Raw genomic sequence first — 6,023 nt, 5'->3', positions numbered from 1 at the left:
GTCCGCTTCCTCCTCCAGCATCTCTGGTGACGTCGTTTCCACCTCCACTCACACGGATCCCGGTGTGACGCCGATCCGCGTTTTCCCATACTATCATTTTTTGTGAATACGTGAAAAAAAGTGACAACTTGGTTAAGTTTTCATGGTATCCGAAGTTCTCCAGACAAGAGCACTGAACAAACGCGTGTTTACTCAGTGGCCCCCATGTAAATCTGGTATAATTTTGTTATAGCTGCTGAGAAGTTGTCTATGACATTTACATAACAATAGTTTCCTCAGCAGGAGAAATGAGAATAACCTGTCTTTTCTTGCAGGCTGCTGGAAAAAACAGACTAAAAAGCAGTTCTTTTAAAATAATGGTGGCATGCTGACTGCAGACAGACGGGACTGATCCCACATGGGTTTCAGAACCTTTCATAGCTGACTGACTCATGGCTGGGAACTATATTTGCAAAAGGTGAAAAGCAGGGGATGTCTTTGAAAGAAACGCTCAAGAGAGCCGAAAAGAGTCGAGACTGGCATATTGGAAGCGAAACCTGATTTTAAAAAAATGCCAGGTGATGTTTGTGTTTGGAACAAAACTTATTAAAACAGCACAACCAACATCTACATAACAAAACGTACCCAATCCATGGGAAGCAGAGTACTGCTCAATTTCAGGATTTTTGTGTTTGATTCGTCAGATTTCTAAATGAAAGCAATCATTAAACAACAGCATCAGCATTATTACATCAGTGGCAGTATTAATAATGCCAGAAAGTTTCACTTAATACTCTTTGCCCATTTACAGCCGCTCTGTAACGAGGCGAGCGGGAACATTACCTTGATTAAAATCAATTATTTTTGGATTATGCTGAGTTACACTCCTTTGTCGAGCTCTTCTATTTTAATACAAATACATTAAATAGGAAGTTAAGTGGTCCTTGTGGGCGACTTTTCAAATTATTTCTGGACTTTGTTGCTACTGCCCTCAATGGTTATGGTTACATTCAGTGATATATTGCTGCAATGCTTTTCTTTTACTTTAGCAGCGTTTACGCATACCGGTGATTTAAAAAAAAAATTCTCCAGTTTCTTCTGTCAAAGCCTGAATGTAGAGCTCTTGATTTATTTATTTTTCTCATTTTATGCTCTTCAAGGTTTTGTGTACTCATATGCTTCATTGTTTTCGGGTTTGTATAATCGGTGCAGAAAAATGATCAGAGTGGGAATGATGAGGAGGAAAAGGTCTAAATGGTCCGAACACTGAAGAACACGATGTGACTGGATGTCTGAAATGCTGCCACGATCTGGTTTTATATACATATTTATATATGACTTGTAACACCTCTCAGTGAAGCACCTCCACCGCACTTATCAGTACAAACACACAGCCGGTGTGAGAGCTGACTGAAAAGGTCATTCAGAGAGACGCCCTCCAGTCGCTGAGGTACTTTTATTTCAGCCATCAAAGACAGAGTACTGTAGAGCAGCAGCAGCGAAACAGCAACCTTTTCTGCATTAGCTTTGCTACGTTTGAACACATTGTTCCTCCGTAGCCTTAGGTTTGTTTTGTTTGGGCATGCTTTATTTCCTAGATTCAGTTCAATTTCTCTCCCTCGTCACAATTAATCGAATTTGTGAATGCCACACCTGCGTCTTGAAGAAGTGCCGTCTTTTTCCTTAGTATTGTTTTCTTTTCCTTGTTTCAGCGACACAGCTTTTCAAACTAATAATTACCTTAGATCATCTTGCTATTTTGCTTTGTGTGACTCCAAAATGTTATTGCTGTTTTATGTGCCAGAAAAGCATAAAACAATACAATCTTGAGAAGCGGAAACAAAAAGGAGACATGATTTACAAGATCTTTTCCGAAATGTATAAAAAAAGCATGTTATCCATTTGTATTTAACATGTGATGTAACATGGCAGAGTCCTAATGCTTTTCTTTGGCAGGGAGAGGGAGCATTGTAAGATTTCACTAATGGCAGACGAAAACTCATTAATCAATCAATTGATCAGGTTTATTTGCACAAGTCATTTCAGCAACAACGCAGTTAAAAGTACTTTACAATTTAAAAAGGCAACAGCTGAAACATTAAATCTTTCCAAGTGCCGCCATTACACATCAAAATGTTTGGTTAGTGTTTCATTTATTATGGTATAAAAGCAACTCTAAACAGGCGGGTTTTTTAATAGTCTAGATTTAAAGGAACTCAGTGTTTCAGCAGTTTTGCACTTTTCTGTAAGTTTGTTCCAGATATTTGGTGCATAGAAGCTGAATGCTGCTTCTGCATGTTTGGTTTTGGTTCTGGGGATGCCAGAGCAGACCAGAACCAGAAGACCTGTTGTATCAATCTTCCTGGTCTGGAAGATTGGAAGATTTTAACAATTATTTCCGGCTATGAAAAGATCTGAATAAATAAATCAATAAAACAGAGACACTTTGTGTTGGTCTATGGCATAAAATCCCAGAGAAACATACAAACTTTAAAGTGTCGTTAAATTAGACCACATCAGCACTAATCTGATGAAAACTTTTCTTCATGAACTTTGGACACCCAGTGCAGAGAATTTGAATCAAGTCCCATTTCTTTATACTTTGCTTCCAGCGAGCCAGACTGTATTTCATTCCTCTTTTAAAAGTAATCTTGATCAATAATTCTCTCTGAAGGGCTCATAGATTTTCCCTTCAGTGCTTCTACCTGACCATGACTGCAGCAGGTACAGTTTGTACAGAAAAATCAGGAGTGGGCAGCTGGAAGAGCAGGTGAGAAAAATGTCTGAAGTTGATGAACAGTAATGTCTGTAAGGACAAGAGGGGGGGGGAATCCAGCGAGGAGCCAACACAACCTAAGACACACTGTCCTTTGTTTCATATACTCTGGTACATAACATTTTTATTTATAAAATCCTTGAAATAACTTTTTTGCTGCTTCCTATTTTGTATTTTATCTTTTCATAAATTAAAAAAAAGAAGCGTGGCTGTTTCTAACTTGAGTTTAAACACAATCAGATTGCAAGCCATTACTTTCTAATCTTAGAGAGTTAATATATTATTACAACATTGTATGTCCCCCAATTTATGCATCAAACATCTCTGTAGATTGTGACAGTTTGATGTTTTGAAGAAGAATTCATCCAATTGTTTCACTTTTTCTTATTTCCTTTATTTAACCAGGTAAAAATCTGCAACACACGGCAACCCGGTTGCACAAAAGTAAAACAAACTAAAACATATGCACAAGTTTGAAAGAAATTGCAAATCAGTTTAAAAGCAGTGACACTGGTTGATAGAATCGCATTGCATGTGTGGAAGAACCGCTCGAAATAAGTCCAACAAAATCAGATCTGACTTCTGGAGTTTAGTTGATTCCAGGTCATAGGAGCAATTACGCTGATTGTTTGAACATGTGGAACATGCACAGGAAAAATGTTACTGGATCTTAAGCAATAGGAAGTGACAGAGATGGAGGAGAGAACAGGATCTGTGATAGTTTTTGAGTGTGAGAAAAAAAAACCGTTGCTTTAGTCTTATTCACATTCCTCTTTGGTGATTCATTTTATTTCGATGGCATTCAATGGAGCAATCCCATAACTCACATTATCTGTCTGCATATGTAGCACTGCAGCATTTAGAATTTCAACATCCCATCATCCAGCCTGTCACAGGTGTGTGAGACATATTAAAATTACCTGAAAATATAAGCCACTGCCAGATAAACAATGCAACTCCCACTGAAATGTCACAGCATTGTCCCTACAATGATATTATTGGATCCAATAATCCACCTGCAGGTTTGTCCCTGGGGTGCACAGGTGGGGACACAGACAGCAGAAGGATGACACCTGGAACATTTTTGTCTTATATGGCTTGCAGCCAAGTGTAGCCTTGGACTAAGTTGCAAATATTTATTCACCTAAATATTTCACGTTGAACTGTGCAAGATTTAAAAACGGGGGACAGCATCAGACGCCTCCTGCATCTCAATAAATGTATTAACAAATCGCAGTCTCTTTGTACGGCATCAAAGAACTAGACTGCAGCACAGGTTTTTTTAATGTGACAACTACAGGAAGCAAGAGGTACAAGACGTGTTTCTGCACACTACCTCCATTCGTAAAGGATTGTGACGGCGATGTGTCGCTATTTCCATTGCCGCTGGGTAAAGTGTTGGCACCAACTCATCCAAGTTCAGTCATCTTGTCCTCGTCCTCTTAGCACTCAGCACTCCATTGTTGCTGGGCATGTCATCATTCGTTGTCGTGTGCTGATGGTTTTTTTATTAGATGAAGGTCTGCGCTCACGACTCATCCTGCTCACAGGAAACACCATATCTATCTTACACAAGAAAGCTGATGAAAACTTTTTTTGTTCACGTTTATGGAGCAGTTCAAGGAGAGTTGTAAAATCCCCTTCAACCTCATCATGCAAACTTCCTTCAGAGTGGTACATAAAGTAATCAAAAGGTCAATACAAGCATGAAATTAACGTTTTAATATGTATGTTTGCAATTTGAAATTTTTTCTCCCTGTCTATCATTTCACTGCATATGGTTGATAGGTAAAATAAAAAATGTAAATAAGAAAGAACCGTAGTTTTATCAAAATTATTGAGTGATCATCTGTGTCTACCACTCTCCTGTGGTAGAAACAGGGAGAGAAAGAAACATAAAGAGGCGTTTTGAAAAGGTGAAAAAAGAAATATGTGGGTAAACAACTATTTAGTAAAAAAGGAAGTCTTATTAATGTATCAGAAATGATTTGTCCTTCTCGAGATTTAAATGCTGTTGCTGTTGGCAGTATGTGCAAATTTGCAGAACAGTTTTAGATGCCAAAGAACGTTGGTGTAAAGGACAACGTGATACAAAAACTATAAAAATATCTAATAAAATTATCTTGAGCTATTTGAGTGCCCAGTAAAAAAAACAACAAACAGGTGTCTTCATTCTGAAGTCTTTCTTTTAATGTTTCCACATCTTGATAAGTGGAAACAGACTCTTAAAAACGGATTGAAATACGCTACACTGACTGATCTGTTCTTGAACTGACGTCTTTCATCCTTAAAAGTGAGATTCGGTTGAAAGCTTCGGAGCAAAGGCGACCTCACTGCATCAGACAGCTAACGAGACGGCTTCGGTCAGAGGAAACTAATGGATAGTCTAAGGAGGGTCGGGGCGAAAAGCGGATGATTCTTTTATCCCAAATTGACTTCAAACTTGAAAATATTACAGCGGTTCCTGCCAGCAACAATCCTTCAGACCTTTTCGTCTTACATGGTGCGTGAAGCGCACAAACAAAACACAAGGGTCTGCCACCAAAGAGAACTTCTCAAAACATCTTAACATATGCAAACCAACATGTTCAGGAGTAGAAGTTTGAACAGTTCTGTCTTGACCAACAACATTGTGATATTATATCAATATAACACTGCACTGTGGTGTCATGTCTTCTTTTTTTGCCACGCTGAAAGATCACAGGATCATTTTGGGATCAAAGATCGACATCCAACGACTGACCCCAGTGGTCAAATGATTTAAGGATTCAGCGTGACAAACTGACTTCATTTTCATCAGTGCAGACGGAGTGTCTGCAGAGCATAGAATGAAGTAACGTTTTGTACTGACTTGAATGCATTATTGCTGCGTTGCAATGAATTGTAGAGTATCTGTGGAATATTGTCAAGAGCAAGATAATAGACGCAAAAGCTGATATTACAGGATGATCTTGTTTTCCATTCAGTGACACGGGTGGATGGCCTCCATGCCATGCTGCACTGACGCAGGAATTCATACCAAAGAAGGTCCAAAATGAGTCATTTTATTTATTTATTTATTGTTGGCTTTATTGTTCGTTAGACAACCAAAATAAAAAGTAACTAAGATGCATTTCAGTATAGTGAGCCCATGCCACACGTTTCACTTTCTTAACTAACTGGCTGAAGTAAAATAACTTTTTAAATATGTTCCAAATTGCGATCAACTTCCAAATAGGCTGAGTGAAAGCTATAAGGAGGTCTGGATGAGAAGGTCAAATCTTCAGAA

This window comes from Poeciliopsis prolifica, unplaced genomic scaffold (genome assembly GCF_027474105.1).
Source record: "Poeciliopsis prolifica strain line A6 unplaced genomic scaffold, Auburn_PproV2 SCAFFOLD005, whole genome shotgun sequence".
NCBI classification, from domain to species: domain Eukaryota; kingdom Metazoa; phylum Chordata; class Actinopteri; order Cyprinodontiformes; family Poeciliidae; genus Poeciliopsis; species Poeciliopsis prolifica.
This window is presented reverse-complemented; position numbering follows the sequence as displayed.